The sequence below is a fragment of the Phacochoerus africanus genome, chromosome 1 (assembly GCF_016906955.1).
Source record: "Phacochoerus africanus isolate WHEZ1 chromosome 1, ROS_Pafr_v1, whole genome shotgun sequence".
Taxonomy (NCBI): domain Eukaryota; kingdom Metazoa; phylum Chordata; class Mammalia; order Artiodactyla; family Suidae; genus Phacochoerus; species Phacochoerus africanus.
The window spans coordinates 57,780,930-57,799,106 of record NC_062544.1 but is presented as its reverse complement, the minus strand read 5'-3'; the positions used below and the strand labels follow the sequence as shown (position 1 = coordinate 57,799,106).

Here is an 18,177-nt window from a genome sequence, read left to right as displayed (position 1 = left end):
TTATAGGTTATTACACAGTATTGAGTAGATTTCCTATGCTATACAGTAGGGCCTTGTTACTTATCTTTTATATGTAGGAGTGTGTATATGTTAATCTCAACCTCCTGATTTATCCCTCCACGCAACATTTCCCCTTTGATAACCATATTTTATTTTGAAATAATTGTAGATTCATAGGAAGTTGTTAAAAAAGTATGGGGGTAGCATGTGTACCCTTATTAATCTGGCCTCCCCCGATAGTAACATTGTACATAACTCTACTACAGTTTCAAAACCATTGGCATTTGTATAATTCAGGAGTTTATTCAGATTTAGCCAGCTGTGCATGCACTCTCTGTGTGAGTTACTGTAACGTTTTATTTATCATTATATGTACCCTCTACCGTACTCAATATACAGAACTATTTCATCACAAGTACCACTTCTTGTACTATCATTTCATAGCCACACACCTGTACTCCCCAACTGCAGCTTCTCTGGCAACCACTGATCTGCCCTTCATCTCTATAATGTTGGTATATCAAGAATGTCCCATAAATGGATCATACAGTATATAGTCTGGAGATTGGCATTTTTCACTCAGTATAATTTCCTTGCAATCCAGCCAAGTTGTTGTATGTGTGAATAGTTGGTTCATTTTTACTACTGAGTGGTATTCCATGGTATAGATTTACCACAGTTTGTTTAACCATTTGTGCATTGAAGGAACATTTGGGTTATTTCCAGAATTTTTTGGCTATTACAGATAAAGTTGATATGAACATTGATGAGCAGGTTTTTGCATGAAAACGGTGTAGTTTCTTTAAGGAGTATGTGGAAACTGTGTGAAAAGGGAGAAGTGAATTCAAAGATGAAGCAATTACAGTTGCCATGTTCAGTAACTAAGATATGTGTGTAAATGGCCAATAGATCACTTTTTTCTTTTTTTTTTAGTGGCAGGAATCAAAATCGAAAGCCCCTTGACCTGGCCTATCAGGCTAGGGGATGATCTAATGTATATACCTTTTCTCCCTAATCTTGCATGAGTCCATCATTATGTACCAGCCACATAATCTTTTCCTTTTGTGCTAGGCTCTGTCCTTCTGTAGGGATTTGAACATGATATTCACCCCCCCCACCCCACCCCCACTCTGTCCTCCTTTCTTCGCCTTTTGCCTATCTAACTCTTATTCATGAAACTTTCTTAATGAGGCATTGTTATTGTCCACCCCCAATATAAAGTTGGTCACAGTCTTTTCTTTCAAAATGCCCAATTCTTTTCATTTAAAAAAGAGCAAGTACTCTAGAGTGTTAAGAGCAGGGACTCTGGAATCAGATCTGGGCAAATTACTTACCTTTTTATGTCTCAGGCTTTATTATCTTAAATGAAGATATTAATAGTGCCTATTTAAGAGAGTAAGGATTATCTGAATTAGAAGATGTAAATGAATGAACTAAATATAAGTTAATATGGAATTAAATATATAAATTCCTTAGAATGATTCCAAGCATATATAAGATGCTAAGTGTCATCCATTATTACTGTTACAGAATTTATCACAATATGTAATTATATATTACATGGTGATTGTTTGTATCACTCCTACTGGAGTCTCTAGCTCTTTGAGGATATTAACTGTGGGCTTGGGAGGTATTAAGCATACTTAATGTTATTGGGTACTGGTAAAAAGAAGATAAACTACTTCGAGTTTAGGTGATTTAATATTCTGATTGAGATTAAAGGTGTTTTATTTCCTTTTTTAGGTCTAGTTTGCTTTTGTGTTTATGTGAAATAGTGACTTGTGTTAAAACATTATTTGAGAAACCTATCATTTTACGTCCCTTCTTTCTGCATTATCCCCCCCCATTTTACCTAGATTTCTTAAAGAACAGTAAAAATGCTCTGTAACACTCAGTCACTTGGTTCTATATTTCCATTAACCTTCTACCTCAGGATACATTTGCTGTTTTACTTTCTTCTTAATAATCTTTCATGGAAAGTTTACTTTTGTGTAACTCATCATTATATAAATCAGAAACTGCACTTAAAATTTAAAAACTTACTTTTTCTAGTGAAAGATTGATAATGACTAAATTTAAATGACTAAAAAATCTTTTTCATTTACTATACAGAAAGATACGGCATTTGATGTTATGAAAAGCTGCATTTTGTGAGTAGTTCATTGAACATGAGCTTATTAATTTAGGAAAGCACACATTCTGAATTTATATACTTATGTCCTATAAAATGGCATAGTGGGAGGGACCTAGTAAAAATTATATAAAAGGTTACTGTAGATAATGTGAATCAGAAATCGCTTTTCTCTATTTATTACTTCTTTTCCTATAAATCGAACTATTTAAAATAATTTTGAAGTTTAGTTCCTTAGTAAGGAGTTGTTTGTTATTGGCTTTAATTGACTTTTTTTTTAAAAAAATTGAAGTATGGTTGATTTATATTGTTATGTTAGTTTCAGGTGTATAGCAGTGATTCAGTTATATGGACATACATTCTTTTTCAGATTCTTATCTTTTTTTTTTTTTTTGTCTTTATGCCGTTTCTTGGGCCGCTTCTGCGCCATATGGGGGTTCCCAGACTAGGGGTCTAATCCGAGCTGTAGCCACCGGCCTACGCCAGAACCACAGCAACGTGGGATCCAAGCCGAGTCTGCAACCTACACCCCAGCTCACGGCAACGCCGGATCGTTAACCCACTGAGCAAGGCCAGGGATCAAACCCACAACTTTATGGTTCCTAGTTGGATTCGTTAACCACTGAGCTACAACGGGAACTCCCTCATGTCCCATTTGTTATTACAAAATATTGAGTATAGTTCCCCGTGTTATATGGTAGGTTCTTGTTGTTTACCTGTTTTATATGTAGTAGTGTGTATATGTTACTCCCAAATTTTAATAGACTTTTTAAGAGGTTATCTTCCCTGAAAAGTTATCCTAATGTCTTTTTTTTCACATTCATAGTTATATTATTTAATATTGTACTTGGTTCTCTTGAATTGTTTTGCTTTTTTTGTTGTTTTTTTTTTTTTTTAATACCAGTTACAGAAATAGAGCTTGAGGGGAAAATGGTGTCTTCATCCATTCAGACCGTTATAACAGAATAACATAGACGGGGTGGCTTATAAACAAGAGAGATTTATTCTTACAGTTCTGGAGTCTGGGAAGTCCAAGGTCAAGGTCCCAGCAGATACAGTGTTGTAAGAACCCACCTCATGTTTCCTAGACCAACTTACTGCTGGGTCCTCACATCATGGAAGGGACAAAGGAGTTCTCTAAAGTGTCTTTTATGAGGACATCAATTCCATTCGTGGGAATTCCACCCTCACAACATAATCACCTTCAAAGGGCCCCTCCTCCAAATCCCATCTCATTAGGGATTAGGTTCAGCATATGAATGGTGGGATTGGGGGGGGGGCACATTTCACTTTGTAGCACATTGTTTAGCAGTAATAGGTCTGATAAAGAGAAGGCCTTAATTAATCTTCACCTGAGACAGTGATGTTTTGTACCCAATTTAAAATTTCCCTTAATTTAAAAAAATACTGTTTATTATGGAAAAATTTAAATACATTCAAGGTAAAGAGAAGAATATAATGAATGCCCAGTATCCATCACCCACCTTCAATAATAAACATGTTGTCATTTTAATTTTATCTATATTTACACTCATTCTCTACTGCTAGGTTGCTATTACTTTTGCAGTATTTTGGAGTTTGGTAATATTTTTACATATTGAAAAAGAAAAATCTTGGATATACTCACATAACTAATATCCCTTCATGATATAGAAAATTTTCATGAGATTAGAAAGTTTCTACTTGCTGCTTTGTAGTTAAATCCCACCACTACCACCATAAAAGAACATGAATAAATTAGACCTCATCAAAATTTCGAAGATATTAAGAGAATGAAGAGGCAAGCCAAAGACAAGGATAGGAGTTCCTATAGTGGCTCAGCAGTAACAAACCTAATATCCAAGAGGACACTGGTTCGACCCCTGGCCTCACTCAGTGGGTTAAGGATCCTGCGTGGCTTTGGCTGTGGTGTAGGCTAGCAGCTACAGCCCCAATTCAACCCCTAGCCTGGGAACTTACATATGCAGCAGGTACAGCCCTTAAAAAAAAGGTAAAATATTTGCAAATAGTATCTAACAAAGAACTTTTAAAATAAATATATAAATCATGTTCTCAGAGGTCAGTAGTAAGATTGCCAGTCTCTACTCTAGACATGTACTTACTGCACATCAAAGATGTTGAGTATGTAGTTGGATATGTGCGTGTAATGTACAGGGGAGAAATCAAAGTAGGAGATATAAACTTTAGAGTCATCAGAATACAGGTGCTATTTTAAAATCATAAAATCAATAGCAGAGGTATAGGACAAGAGGATGGGAAGGAATCAGAATAGGATTCAGTGGCCTGCGCCATGTTGAGGAAAAACCAGAAGACTACGTTATGGAAAACAAAGAATTGTTGGGCGTTTCCTGGTGGCCTCATGAGTTAAGGATCCAGCATTGTCACTGTTATTACTCTGGTCACTGCTCTGGTGTAGGTTTGATTCCTGGCACTGGAACTTCCTCCTGCTGTGGGCATAGCCAAAAAAACCCAGATAATTCTGTTTGAACATAAGAGAATGATCAACTCTGTTGAATGCTAGGTCGATTCAGATGTGATCTGAGGTTTTTCCATTGCACCTAACAATGTAGTCGCATGCCATTACTAACCATGGCAAAAATTCTGGTGGAATGATGACAATAAAAATACATATAGTGTGGTTTCAAGAAAAAGTAAGAGAAGAACTGGAGACGAATATAGATAACTGAGGGCATTTTGCCTTGAAAGGAAGCAGAAAATTAAGCAATTATTTGAGGGGATATAGGAGTCAAGGTGTTTTGTTTTTTTTTTTTCTCTTTGTGGGAGTAGGAGTTATCAATATTTAGATGTTTATATGCTGATTGGAATGATCCAATGAGAGGAAAAATTAATGATGCAAAAGAGAGGAGGAAGTTGCTGGAAATGACATCTTTGAATGGGTTAGGGCGGAAGAGCAGTCATTAATGCACATTATACATGAGCAATATGATTTTTTTTTAACATACTTCTATGTATACACTTTCTTAATTGCTCTTGTAAGTACTTTAATGATCTTAAGCTGTCGAATTGGAAGAATTCTCTAAAGTACCTAAAACATATTTCATTTGTCCTACTGAGTTGTCTTAAATAACACATTGTTCCTAGGAACTGTATCACATAATGAAGATCAGAATAGCCAGACAGAGGACCTGGATAGGCATTTCCTCAAAGAAGACATATAATTGGCCAAAAGGCATGTGAAAAGATGTTTAACATCACTGATCATCAGGAAAATACAGATCAAAACCACATTGAGATACCGCTTTACACCTGTCAAAATGGCTATTATCAAAAAGTCAACAAATGAGGGAATTCTCATGCACTGTTGTTGGGAATGTAAATTGGTATAGTCACTATGGAAAACAGTATGGAGGTTCCTCAAAAAATTAAAAATAGAAGTACCATACAATGTAGTAATTCCACTTCAATAGCCAAGGTATGGAAGCAACCTAAGTGCCCATCAATAGATGAGTAGATAAAGAAGATGTATTATATATGTTCTCTCTCTCTCTCTCTTTTTTTTTTTGGACAAGCCTGCAGCTCTTATACATTTTGTTTATTTATTTATTTATTATTTTCAGCTGTGCCTGCAGCATGTGGAAATTCCTTGACCAGGGATCACACCTGCACCATAGCAGCAACCTAATTAAGCCACTGCATTAAGAATGCTGGATCCTTAACCCACTGCACCACAAGAAAACTCCTATATATTTCTTTTTATTTTTTGATAGCCCATTTTATTGATTATTTTTAATTGAAGTAGGTTGGTGTACATATTGTATGTTAGAGGTATACAGCATAGTGATTCATAATTTTTAAAGGTTGTGCTCCATTTATAGTTATTATAAAATATTGACTATACTCCCTGTGTTTATATCCTCATAGCTAATTTAATTTATACATAATAGTTTGCACCTCTTAATCTACTGCCCCTATCTTGCCCCTCTCTCCTCCCTCTCCCCACTGCTAACCACTAGTTTGTTTTCTATATCCATGAGTCTCTTTCTTTTTTATTATATTCATTAGTTTGTTTTAGTTTTCAAATTCCACATATAAATTATACAATACAATATTTGAAAAGGTATATTCCAGGCAGAAGCATATTGTCACTACTTTAGCTGTATTGAGTATCAATTTAAGAAAATTTTTAAAATATTGTAAATTTCTTTTGAGCACACAATGTAGACTGGGTCAGATATAGTACATTCTGAAACAACTTTAACAGATAGGCAAGTTTAATCAGGCTTTATAAATACCCAAAACACTTTGCTTTTCTGTATTACTTTAGGATTTTTCCTCTTATTTCTATAATTAGAAAGAGTTGTTCAATAAAATAGTGCAGAGAAGCTGCTTTTCAAGTTCCACAGATTTGATGTTTCTGTGCTTAAAATTAAACATGGTATTTCTTTTTAATTTTTGTTCTGTTTAAATAAGTCATATTTAGAAATTACTGATTTCGTATGTTCCAAAATGAGAGATGTCATACGAACAACTTTGAATTTATGGGAACCATTCAAAATTGATTACATCCTCTGGGATATGTTGCATATTCCAGCCAAGTAAACAGTCTTAAATATTTGATGGTATTGGTGTGATAATGATGACAGTGGAAGTGAAGGTGGTATTGGTGATGTCATTGCCTAACCACTTTCTTGGCTGATAGGATCTCCCAGTGACATATATATTTTTTTCTTCCTTTTTACATCTGTGCTTGTGGCATATGAAAGTTCCTAGGCCAGGGGTCAAATTGGAGCTGCAGTAGCAGGCCCACGCCACAGCTACAGCAATGCCGGATCCTTAACTCACTGAGCAGGGCCAGGATTGAATCCACATCCTCACAGAGACAAAATTGGGTCCTTAACCTACTGAGCCACAATGGGAGCTCCTTGTCCTTTCCCCCCCCCCCCCCCCCTTGGCTTTATTTTTTTTCTTTTGTTTCTTTTTTTAAAATTGAAGTATAGTTGATTTTCACAATGTTGTATTAGTTTGAGGTATACAGTAAAGTGATTCATTTATGCATGTATGTATGTATTCTTTTTCAGATTTTTTTTCCCCTATAAGTTATATAGGATGTTATACTAGATATTATACTATATGTCTGTGTAACACATATATATGTAATATATATGTATGTGTATACATAAGATATCAGCCATAAAAAAGAATGAATTCTTTCCCGTTGTGGCACAGCAGGTTGAGAACCCAATTAGTATCTATAAGGATACCAGTTCGATCCCTGGCCATGCTTATTGGGTTAAGGATCCAGCATTGCTGCAGACTTTGCCATAGGTCAAGGATGTGGCTCAAGTCTGATGTTGCTGCGGCTGTTGTGTAGGCTGGCACACACAATTTGACCCCTAGTCTGGAAAACTCCATATGCAGCAGGTGTGGCCGCTAAAAAAATAAAAGAATGAATTGTCATTTGTGATATGGATGGACCTAGAGGGTATTATGCTTAGTGAAATAAGTCAGAGAAAGATAAATACTGTATGATTTCGCTTGTGTGTAGAATCTGAAACACACACACACACACACACACACACACGAACAAACAAACCGAAAAAAAAGGAAACAGAGGAGTTCCCGTCGTGGCTCAGTGGTTAACGAATCCGACTAGGAACCATGAGGTTGCCGGTTCGGTCCCTGCCCTTGCTCAGTGGGTTAACGATCCAGCGTTGCCGTGAGCTGTGGTGTAGGTTGCAGACGCGGCTCAGATCCCGCGTTGCTGCGGCTCTGGCGTAGGCAGGTGGCTACAGCTCCGATTCAACCCCTAGCCTGGGAACCTCCATATGCCGCGGGAGCGGCCCAAGAAATAGCAACAACAACAAAAAAGACAAAAAAAAAAAAGGAAACAGAGCCAAGCATGCAGAAAACAAACAAGTAGTTGGCAGAGGGGAGAGAGGTAGAGGGATGGGTGAAATAAGTGAGGAAGATTAAAGAAGTACAAACTTACCGTTACCAAATAGGTGAATCACAGGTGTGAAATGTACAGTATGGGGAACAGGGTCAATAATTATGTAATATCTTTGCATGACAGATGGTAACTAGACTTAGGATGATCATTGTGAAACATATAGAAATATCAAATTATTATGTTGTGCACCAGGACCTAACATAGTGCTTTGGTTAAACAAACTCCTAGAAAAAGAGATGAGATTTTTGGTTATCAGAGGCTGGGGATAGGGGGTGGGGAGTTGGATGACTAGTGTCAAAAGGTACAAACTTCCAGTTACAAGCTAAGTAAGTAAGTACTAAGGATATAATGTGCAACATGATAAGTATAATTAACATGTTGTATGTTATATGTGAAAGTTAAGAGAGTGGATCTGAAGAGTTTTCATTACAAGGAAATTTTTTTTTCTTTTGTATCAATATGAGAATGATGGGATGATCACTAAAACTTACTGTGGCAATGCAACAACAACAACAACAAAACAAAGTAGCCAGAGTTTTTTGAAGATTCTTAGGGCAGTGAAATTCCAAAGAGCTTACAGGACCAAGATGGCTGATGAAACTATTGCATACTCTTGGAGTTCCCGTCATGGTGCAGTGGTTAACGAATCTGACTAGGAACCATGAGGTTGCGGGTTCGATCCCTGGCCTTCCTCAGTGGGTTAAGGATCTGGCATTGCAGTGAGCTGTGGTGTAGGTCGCAGACATGGCTCGGATCCCATGTTGCTGTGGCTCCGGCTTAGGCCGGTGGCTACAGCTCTGATTCGACCCCTAGCCTGGGAACCTCTATATGCCACAGAAGCGGCCCTAGAAAAGGCAAAAAGACAAAAAAAAAAAGGGGGGGGGGCCTATTACATACTCTTCTCATTTAATATTAATGTAGAAGTCTTAATGTATTCAGACTTTTATTTGCATCCCAAAATTTTTCTTGTATATTTTTAAACAAAAAGAATTAAAAACTTCAGAATCTGTTGCTTTCTAATGGTGTTGAATAATGAATTCAGAAATATCTGGCCAATCTTCGATGGCCTAGTTAAAAAAACAAACAAACAGAAATTGAAATGTTTTACAGTAATTGAAAGTATGCCCTCTTGTGGTTTGTTCAGTAATTTCACATAAAAGCATTTTCTCTCGTATTTTACGTTAAATTAATTGTGTATCATTGTGTGTTTGAGGCCTACATCTAAATGTTACAGTTCTTTAGGACCTCAGCCTTATTTAGAAAGACATAAAGTGGCCATTGTTTGATTTTGTATTTCTCATATCATTGCATAGAAAATAGTCTTGTGATATAAAAACCAGTCCTAAAGTTTATTAGGAATTTGAGGTAGGCTTTCTTTTGCAGTGGAAAAGAAGGTGAGCAGTAAGTTTTTTGTGTGTGGGGAGGTGTACTAGGAACCCAAAGAGCTAATTATACATCATGTAACCACTCTGCAACATCTGTAAGTCAATTTAGCTGTCGTAATCATGTGGGACCTTTGAAAATAATACAGACTTTCCAATAAAAATATATGTGAAAAATGGGAGTTCCCATTGTTGCTCAGAGGTAACAAACCTGACTAGTATCCATGAGGATGTGGGTGCTAACCCTGGCCTCGCTCAGTGAATTAAGGATCCCGCATAAGGTTTCCATATGCAGCACCTGGGTCCAAAAAAAAGTGAAATAAATTGGTAAGAACAAGGAATAAGACTGTTTGGAGAGATAAAATTTTACTAATTGTTTTATGTCTCAGTGAACTTATACATATTCTATAAACTGCTTTTGAGACATCATAAATTTCAACCAGATTTATTTCTTAGTGACTTCTTTTTCTCTTTATAATAGTACTCAATAATGTAGCTGTGTTCTCCTATTACATATTAGAGATGTTAAGATATTATTGGAGTGCACATTATTGGTATCCAGCATGGTTGATGAAGAGAGTTCAAGATTTCAAAAGCAAAATGCATTCAAAGAGAGCTTTAGAGAACTTTCTTTTATTTTGCGTTTTTCTTATTTAATGGAAATAATTTAGAACTAGAGAGAAGCAGAAATGTTTTAAAGAAGTGAAAATTTTCACAGTTCAGCTGATTGGGAACTGTTTGTTTTTGAGCTAGGATTTGAAGATCTTTTAGAGGTATCTTTAATGTGAAAAGGAGGCAGCAAAAAGGAATCTGGAGATAGCTTGATAAAGTAAAAGGACTCTGCTAGAGAGGTGCCACTCTAGGGAGTTACTGTTAGCTATTTAAAATAGTAAATAGTACAACATAGATTCATTTGTTTACTTACCTAGCTACTTAGGATGTATATTCCACCTATTTCCCGAAAGAATTTGAGACAGCTTATTCTGGTAAATATTGTATAATCTGAGACCATAAAAATATATTTGTTTTAATCTCCCTCCTCACCCAAAAAAAGAGAAGAAGGAAAGGAGGGAGGGAGGAATTAACATTACCAAAGAAGAAAAATGCTATTTACCTAATAGATATTCTACACATACAAAATGTTGGTTTATTCAAAATAATACTATAATCATGTAAGACAACATAGTGTAAAGAATACTGAACTAGAAATCCAAACATTTGTAATCTCGACTAGGTCAATTACAAGTTGTGAGATTCTGAACATTTATCTTCTCTGAGGAACATTTCCTTTACCTTTTATTGGCTTGTCTCTATGTCATAGTAATGTAGAGATATGCATGAGAATGTAAGATTTGGTTAGAAACATCTTAAGTTCAAAAACCCAGCTCTGCTGTGTGCTGTCCGTGTAGCCATAGGCAAAATATTTAGGCCTTTGTTTTTATTTTTGCATTTGTAAAAAATTCTTGTCTTTTTTTTTTTTTTTTTTGTCTTTTGCTCCCGCAGCACGTGGAGGTTCCCAGGCTATCGGTCGAATCGGAGCTATAGCTGCCAGGCTACGCCCGAGCCACAGCAACTCTGGATCCAAGCTGTGTCTGCGACCTACAACACAGCTCATGGCAACGCTGAACCCCTAACCCACTGATGGAGGCCAGGGACTGAACCTGCGTCCTCTTGGATGCCAGTCAGATTCATTTCTGCTGAGCCACGACAGGAACTCCAAAAAATTCTTAATATAAGTTTCACAGGTAATTGTTTAAATATCCTTGAGAAATCTATGTACATATAGTAGCTCCTATTAGAAGACTCATTTGATGTTTTTCATTTTAATATATACTTTATATCATTCTTTTTTGATTTGTAAATAGTAGTCTCATGGTTTTTTAAATCCAAGCAATATAGATATAAATACTACAAAAATAAGAATTCCCCCAAATTCTAGAATACGTCCCACTCTCTAACCATTGTTAATGGTTTAAGAATATATTTTTATAAGAAATTTTTTCATGCCTAAACTATTATCATTTGTATAAAAATGTGTTTTAAGCAAAAATGGGCTTGAACTGTATACATTGACATTATTTTCAGTTAGCGGTATATCATGTATATCTCTTCATTAATTTTAATAATCGTTGCCATTGTGGGGGTTTTTGTTTTGCTTTTTGTTTGTTTTTTGGTGTTGCAGGTGCAAGTTCCTGGACCAGGAATTGAACCTAAGCCACATCAGTGACCTGAGCCACTGCAGTGACAATGCAGGATCCTTAACCCACTGCACCCAATTGTTTTTTAAATAATTTTTGCTGCACATCATGAAGGGATTAAAATACAGTCACAGTAAAATTGGTTCCAGTTTCTTTTTTCTTCCAGTTTTATTGAGATATATCATTATGTGTGTTTTGTTGAGATTAATTACTGTAAGTTTAAAGCAAACAGCATGATGGTTTGATTTAGATATATTGTGAAATGACCTCCATAGTAGGTTCAGCTCACATCTGTCTTCTCGTATAGATACAATAAAAAGAAAAAAAGAAAACAATAAAAAAAAATTTTTTTTTCCTCTTTGTGTTGAGAACTCTCAGGATTTTTTTTTTTTCTTCTTATGGCATGACCCATAGCATGTGGAAATTGCTGAGGTAGGGGTCGAATCAGAGCTGCAGCTGCTGGCCTGTGCCACAGCCATGGCAACGCTGGATCCTAGGTACATGTGCAACCTATGCCACAGCTTGCAGCAATGCCGGATCCTTAACCCACTGAGTGAGGCCAGGGATCAAACCGGCATCCTCACAGATAGTAGTCTAGTTCCTAACCTGCTGAGTCACAACCGGAACTACAAGATTTGCTCTCTTAACAACTTTTCTATATATTGCACTGCAGTGTTAGCTATAGTCATTATGTTGTACATTACATCTTACTTACAACTGGAAGTTTGAACCTTTCGACCACCTTCCTCCAGTCCTACCACTCCCCCACAACCACCCCCCCACATCCGGTAACCACAACTTTGATGTCTTTTTCTATGAATTTTGTTTTGTGTTTGTGTGTGTGTATGTATTTAGATTCCACATATAAGTGAGATCAGACAGTATTTGTCTTTTCTGTCTGATTTATTTCGTTTAGCACAATGCCTTCAAGATCCATCTATGTTGTTGGCAAATGCTTGAGGTTTTAACTCAGTGATTTTTTTTTTTCCCCCTTTCCTTCTCCTAGAAGATATACTTCCTTTACAACATTCCCATGGCCAAACTCAAATATTGAAGGGTAGAGACTATTTCCATCTTGTTAACCATTGCGCCTAGCGAGTGTAGTGTCTGACACAGTAACACAAATATTTTGGATGCATCCATCATGAGGGGCTAAATTAGAAACATAGTATGTTTTTTTGGGTACCATTTATAACTCAAGAGTACCTATATGAGGTTGGATGAACTATTCATCTAACCTAGTACGACATATTAAAACTATTTTAACTATCAGGTAAAAGGAAAATGCTTTAGTTATGTCCAAAAATAAGATGTGTGGAGAACAATACAAAGTAGAATTTAAAGGAATTTCAGTTATTATTTAAGGCAGGCTGAATGGTTGTTACAGAAAAATTACCAAATTTATATCCTGCACTTAGCCTACATTTATCTCATTGATAAGCTCAGAAATGGAGAAACTAAGAGGTTTGTGCTTGACAAGATTTATTTATTAAAATGTTATTACTATATTACCAGGTTTGAGAAGTTATGAGCTTAACATAAAAAGTCTGAGGCTGTTAACTTATTCATTATACTCCTTTATTAAAAGCTGATTTTCTTCTAAATGAGTTTTGCTTATAGCCCTATACTCCAGACCAGGAATAAAGTAAGAGTGCTCGAAGTACTATAGAAATGTGAAACAAGTACAAAGTAGATGTGGTTATAAATTGTAAGTTCTGATTTATAAAGCTGGTTGCTTTGTTTTTTATTTAAAATGGTATAGTTTACTGAGTAGTTTTCATTTAAATTTGATATTTTACTCAAGCTATAAAATAATATTGGAAAAAGAATGAGACATCTGCATTTATGAAAGATTCCTGAGGTAATGTGACAAAAGTTTCCTCATTAAACTGGAATATTAGTTCCTCAATTTTACGTAAGAATTGAATGAGAATACATTTAAAGTGTTTGTTACCATTTTTTATTGTGTAGTAGGTGCTCAGTAATTGTTAGTTATTTCTACCAGTTTTTCACTACAGAGGGGTGAAATTGTTGAGACAAGATTATACTTTTTTTTTTTTTTTTTGTCTGTAGGCTACAAAGTGGCTTTCCAGGAAAGTTTATCTACCACCAGATTATGAGATTACCTTTTATTTTTAACTTTTACCCAATACCTTTTTATTTGCATTTCAGTCATTTACATGAAGAAATCATAAATTTTGAAATGAAATTAAATGAGTGAAGAACTAGGGTCTTTAAAAAACCTTAGCAAGTGTTCAGAAGTTTCCTTTAGACTCATTATAATGGGCTGAAATGGGGATTTAACATAATATCTTTTGCTGATTAACCATTATTTTAATTAACCCTCAAGCCATTCTGTAATTATGTTACTCATGATTTAATTTTTAGTGTTCAATTTAGTTCTTAGTATTACAACAGTTAGATTTGTTCTACTTTTTATTGCCATTATTTATTTCAACGACCTTATCATTTAAAGTAATTGTAGATGAGCATGCCTAGGGCTATTATACATATTTGTAATTCTGGGTTAAAATATATACTGGAATTTGAAATAATAATTTATAATAGGCATTTCAGAAGTAGGGATTACTTGTATTCAAAAGGCGCCTTTTCTCCTCTTTTCCTCTGAAGTGTTTTTCCAGTCAGCAATCACACTTCACTTTCTGAATCATTTACTGTGTGTGAAGTAGTATGTCAGGTAATTTGCGGGCCTTATCTTATTTCATTCTCAGCACCACTACTTTCTTTACTCTTTACTTTTTTTTTATTCCTTACTTTACTTTGGGCTCCTTTTTTTACTCTTCCATTCCTTTAAATCAGCAGCTTTCAAACTGCTTTCATTTGGTGACCCACAATTAGACATGTTATCTAGACTCATAAAATAATGTGCAGTGTAGCCTTATATTTCTTTTCCCTCCATCCCTCTCAATATTGATCTTAACCCTCTAAATTTAGTTTACAATCCACTAATCAGTCACCATTCACAGATTATAAATAAAGCACTGCCTTAAGTGACAGTTCTAAAGCACTTGTTATAACCTTTCCCGTCTGGTTATCATTTCATTCTGGACACATTCTTCCCCAGAGTTAATGACTTTCCCTTTCAGTTGCAGCACTTTCAGCAAAGACAGTGTACTTTCACAGAGCCAGGGGAACCAAACATTACCCAACCCAGAGTTAGAAATGCTGTATATAATTAATTAATTAAGAGTGGGTATATTCACCTTTAGAGTTCTATGAATGTTGTTTCTTGATTGACTCTGGTCACCTTGTAGCATAAGGCAGCAGCATTTCTATAGATTACTCATATTCATCAAAATCTATGACCTTAGCTAAAATAAGACCATTTCTACAAGTATTCTGTTCTTCAGAGTCTTCCATAAAATTGTCATAGTTAAGCAGTAAATGTATTTGTCAGTAATCATCTGCTTAATCCATAGTTAAAGCACCAAACAAGAATTGTTGCTTCCCCTTCCTCCCTTCTTACTCCCAGTTTTGAGTCAAAATCAGAGTGACATAATACCTTTTTATGTCAACTAAGAAAAATATTATGGTTTGATTTATTAATCTTTGAATTCATATGTGGTAACTAATTATGTAAATCGTTTTTAGGCTAGATTTGAGTTTATTTTATGTGTTACTCATCTGAGATTTAAGAAAATAGAATAAAGTCAAACAGCCACAGTAGAATCCCCTAGCATGTTGTTCTTTATGGGTTCCTAGCCTCTGAATTAAATAACTAAACACAGTCACTTGTTACTTAATCTGCTTGAATAAGTCATTTTATATGTACAACAGTGAATCATATATGAATAACAGGAGATTTTGTGCTGTCCTATACACAATTTGCATTCAAGGATTTTTTTCCTCATTGATTACTAAGCATAAATTGGAACTAAATTTAGAAAACTTCATTCACCTTTTATTTTATTTTATAATGATTTTTATTTTGTCTATTATAGCTGGTTTACAGTGTTCTAGCAATTGTCTACTGTACAGCGAGGTGACCCAGTCACACATACATGTATATGCATTCTTTTTTCTCACATTATCGTGCTCCATCGTAAGTGACTAGATATAGTTTCCAGTGCTATACAGCAGTATCTCATTGCTTATCCATTCCAAAGGCAATAGTTTGCATCTGTTAAACCCAAATTCCCAGTCCCTCCCACTTCCTCCTCCTCACCCTCCCCCTTGGCAACCACAAGTCTGTTCTCCATGTCCATGATTTTCTTTTCTGTGGAAAAGTTCATTTGTGCCATATGTTAGATTCCAGATATAGGTGATATCATATGGTATTTGTCTTTCTCTTTGACTTAACTTCACTTAGTATGAGAGTCTCTAGTTCTGTCCGTGTTACTGCAAATGGCATTATTTTGTTCTTTTTTATGGCTGAGTAGTATTCCATTGTGTATGTATACCACATCTTCTTAATCCAATCACCTGTCGACGGGACATTTAGGTTGTTTCCATGTCTTGGCTATTGTGAATAGTGCTGCTGTGAACATGCGGGTGCATGTGTCTTTTTCAGGGAAAGTTTTGTCCGGGTATGTGCCCAAGAGTGGGATTGCTGACTCATATGGTAGTTTTCTAAGGTACCTCTATAGTGGTTGTACCAATTCACCTTCCCACCAACAGTGCAGGAAAGGTCCCCTTTTCTCCACACCTTCTCCAGCATTTGTTATTTGTGGACTTATTAATGATGGCCATTCTGACTGGTGTGAGGTGATAACCTCATAGTAGTTTTTTTTGGGGGGGGGTTTGTTTTGTTTGTCTTTTTTCCTTTTCTAGGGCCTCTCCCTGCGGCATATAGAGGTTCCCAGGCTAGGGGTCGAATCAGAGATATAGACGCCGGCCTATGCCAGAGCCATGGTAACTCAGGATCCAAACCGCCTCTTTGACCTACACCACAGCTCACAGCAACGCTGGATCCTTAACCCACTGAGCAAGGCCAGGGATCAAACCCTCAGCCTTATGGTTCCTAGTCAGATTCATTAACCACTGCGCCATGACGGAAACTCCCTCATAGTAGTTTTGATTTGCATTTCTCTAATAATCAGTGATGTTGAGCATTTTTCATGTGATTGTTGACAATCTGTATATCTTCTTTGGAGAAATGTCTATTGAGGTCTTTTGCCCATTTTAGAAAAATTTCATTCCCTTTTGGTGACCTCTATCAATTTTTAAATTCTAACCAATTTTTTAAGTGCTTGATGCAACTGCTGAATATACAGTGAATCTTTAAACTTCTTTAGTGATTGATTATTAAATAATCAAATTAATTACTTCAAGTGTAAAGTCAATAGCAAAAGGAAAAATACAGGATAGCCAGTAGTAATCATATCTTTCCAGTACTATTTCCTGTGCCATTTCCCTACAGTGGGCTTCTACTAATAAGTATTATGTCAGTCATTCGTCAAAGGAACACTATTTTTTTCCTTGGCCAGCTATTAGAAAAGAATTTACATATGAAGGTCATTAAAGGAAAAAGGGAAAAAGAAATGATTACTGAAAAGACAGGATAGGAAGTTCCTGTTGTGGCTTAGTGGATTAAGAACCTGATGCTCTCTCTCTAAGGTATGATCACTGGCCTTGCTCAGTGGGTTGAGGATCCTGCATTGCCACAAGCTGTGGCATAGGCCTGTAGCTGCAGCTCCAGTTTCACCCCTAGTCTGGGAACTTCCATATGCTGCAGGTGAGGCCATTAAAAAAAAAAGAGGGTAGTTGGGAGTTCAAGCTCTAGCACAGTGGGTTAATGATCTGGCTCATCTCTGTGGCTCTCCAGTTCGATCCATGGCCCGGCGCTGTGGGTTAAGGATCCAGCATTGCCATAGCTGTGGCATAGGTTGCAGATGTGGCTCAGATAACATCCCTGGCTGGGAATTTCCATATACAGCAGGTGCAGCCAAAAAACAAAAAACAAAAACAAAAACAAAAAAACACATGATAGTTATCTCTAGCAGGTGCTTAGATAGACTGCTAGCCTTCCTGATTGTGGTTCCATGGATGCTTGCTTTATAACTATTAAACCATACATATATGTTTTGTCAGTATGTCTCATATTTATAATAAAAGTGAAGAAAAAGAAAATTCTTTTTTTTAATTACTCAAATGAATTTATCACATCTGTAGTTGTGTAATGATCATAACAATCTAATTTCACAGGATTTCCATCCCACAGCCCAAGCACATCCCCCCACCCTCCAAATTGCCTCCTCCAGAGACCATAAGTTTTTCAATGTCTGTGAGTGAGCATCTGTTCTGCAAAGAAGTTCAGTTTGTCCTTTTTTCAGATTCCACATGTTGGTGAAAGCATTTGATGTTGGTGTCTCATTGTATGGCTGACTTCACTTAGCATGGTAGTTTCTAGGTCCATCCATGTTGCAAAAAATGCTGGTATTTCATTGTGGAAAAAGAAAATTCTTAACTATCTATATACGTCTACTTGTTTAAAGAAAAAACTTTGCAAAGTTGCATTAAGATGTATGAGTAAGGGAAGTTAGTAGTGTCAGGTCATTACACTGCTTTGAAGTTTATAATTTAGAAAACCTGGAG

The 18,177-nt window shown here is 36.1% G+C and overlaps 1 protein-coding gene across 3 annotated transcripts in view; it reads left to right on the top strand.

Annotated features, from left to right (window-relative positions):
- The window catches only part of NIPBL (NIPBL cohesin loading factor), a 212,951-nt gene that overhangs the window by 75,816 nt on the left and 118,958 nt on the right, over positions 1-18,177 (top strand). The gene's annotated exons all lie outside the window — the stretch shown is intronic.